Source organism: Phaseolus vulgaris, chromosome 9, assembly GCF_051622355.1.
Source record: "Phaseolus vulgaris cultivar YP4 chromosome 9, ASM5162235v1, whole genome shotgun sequence".
NCBI lineage: Eukaryota > Viridiplantae > Streptophyta > Magnoliopsida > Fabales > Fabaceae > Phaseolus > Phaseolus vulgaris.
This window is the reverse complement of record NC_143506.1, coordinates 1,162,501-1,165,000: the sequence shown is the minus strand read 5'-3', so window position 1 is coordinate 1,165,000 and position 2,500 is coordinate 1,162,501.

The window sequence follows — 2,500 nt, the reverse complement described above, 5'->3', positions numbered from 1 at the left end:
CAAAAGGAATTGATCTTGACATGGTTGGTGCATAGCCAAGTTCATGATTTTGTGACTTGGTGGTGATTTTGGTGAAAAACGAAAATGTTGGTTTTGGAAAATTGGCTGGACTCAATCCTCACAAATGCCTCCAAAGTGGTGTGGGAGAAGTTTGGGATCAAAAGGAATTGATCTTGACATGGTTGGTGCATAGCCAAGTTCATGATTTTGGTGTTTTGGCTTGATTTTGTGGCTTGGTGGTGATTTTGGTGAAAAACGAAAATCATGGTTTTGGAAAAGTGGCTGGACTCAATCCTCACAAATGCCTTCAAAGTGATGTGTGAGAAGTTTGGGATCAAAAGGAATTGATCTTGACATGGTTGGTGCATAGCCAAGTTCATGATTTTGGATTTTTGGCTTGATTTTGTGGCTTGGTGGTGATTTTGGTGAAAAACGAAAATGTTGGTTTTGGAAAACTGGATGGACTCAATCCTCACAAATGCCTTCAAAGTGATGTGGGAGAAGTTTGGGATCAAAAGGAATTGATCTTGGCATGGTTGGTGCATAGCCAAGTTCCATGATTTTGGTGTTTTGGCTTGATTTTGTGGCTTGGTGGTGATTTTGGTGAAAAACGAAAATCATGGTTTTGGAAAACTGGCTGGACTCAATCCTCACAAATGCCTTCAAAGTGATGTGTGAGAAGTTTGGGATCAAAAGGAATTGATCTTGACATGGTTGGTGCATAGCCAAGTTCATGATTTTGGATTTTTGGCTTGATTTTGTGGCTTGGTGGTGATTTTGGTGAAAAACGAAAATGTTGGTTTTGGAAAACTGGCTGGACTCAATCCTCACAAATGCCTTCAAAGTGATGTGGGAGAAGTTTGGGATCAAAAGGAATTGATCTTGGCATGGTTGGTGCATAGCCAAGTTCCATGATTTTGGTGTTTTGGCTTGATTTTGTGACTTGGTGGTGATTTTGGTGAAAAACGAAAATCATGGTTTTGGAAAACTGGCTGGACTCAATCCTCACAAATGCCTTCAAAGTGATGTGGGAGAAGTTTGGGATCAAAAGGAATTGATCTTGACATGGTTGGTGCATAGCCAAGTTCATGATTTTGTGACTTGGTGGTGATTTTGGTGAAAAACGAAAATGTTGGTTTTGGAAAAGTGGCTGGACTCAATCCTCACAAATGCCTTCAAAGTGATGTGGGAGAATTTTGGGATCAAAAGGAATTGATCTTGACATGGTTGGTGCATAGCCAAGTTCATGATTTTGGTGTTTTGGCTTGATTTTGTGGCTTGGTGGTGATTTTGGTGAAAAACGAAAATCATGGTTTTGGAAAAGTGGCTGGACTCAATCCTCACAAATGCCTTCAAAGTGATGTGGGAGAAGTTTGGGAGCAAAAGGAATTGATCTTGACATGGTTGGTGCATAGCCAAGTGCCATGATTTTGGATTTTTGGCTTGATTTTGTGACTTGGTGGTGATTTTGGTGAAAAACGAAAATGTTGGTTTTGGAAAACTGGCTGGACTCAATCCTCACAAATGCCTTCAAAGTGATGTGGGAGAAGTTTGGGATCAAAAGGAATTGATCTTGACATGGTTGGTGCATAGCGAAGTTCATGATTTTGGTGTTTTGGCTTGATTTTGTGGCTTGGTGGTGATTTTGGTGAAAAACGAAAATCATGGTTTTGGAAAAGTGGCTGGACTCAATCCTCACAAATGCCTTCAAAGTGATGTGGGAGAAGTTTGGGAGCAAAAGGAATTGATCTTGACATGGTTGGTGCATAGCCAAGTGCCATGATTTTGGATTTTTGGCTTGATTTTGTGGCTTGGTGGTGATTTTGGTGAAAAACGAAAATCATGGTTTTGGAAAAGTGGCTGGACTCAATCCTCACAAATGCCTTCAAAGTGATGTGGGAGAAGTTTGGGATCAAAAGGAATTGATCTTGGCATGGTTGGTGCATAGCCAAGTTCCATGATTTTGGATTTTTGGCTTGATTTTGTGACTTGGTGGTGATTTTGGTGAAAAACGAAAATCATGGTTTTGGAAAAGTGGCTGGACTCAATCCTCACAAATGCCTTCAAAGTGATGTGGGAGAAGTTTGGGATCAAAAGGAATTGATCTTGGCATGGTTGGTGCATAGCCAAGTTCCATGATTTTGGATTTTTGGCTTGATTTTGTGACTTGGTGGTGATTTTGGTGAAAAACGCAAATCATGGTTTTGGAAAAGTGGCTGGACTCAATTCTCACAAATGCCTTCAAATTGATGTGGGAGAAGTTTGGGATCAAAAGGAATTGATCTTGGCATGGTTGGTGCATAGCCAAGTTCCATGATTTTGGATTTTTGGCTTGATTTTGTGACTTGGTGGTGATTTTGGTGAAAAACGAAAATCATGGTTTTGGAAAAGTGGCTGGACTCAATCCTCACAAATGCCTTCAAAGTGATGTGGGAGAAGTTTGGGATCAAAAGGAATTGATCTTGGCATGGTTGGTGCATAGCCAAGTTCCAAGATTTTG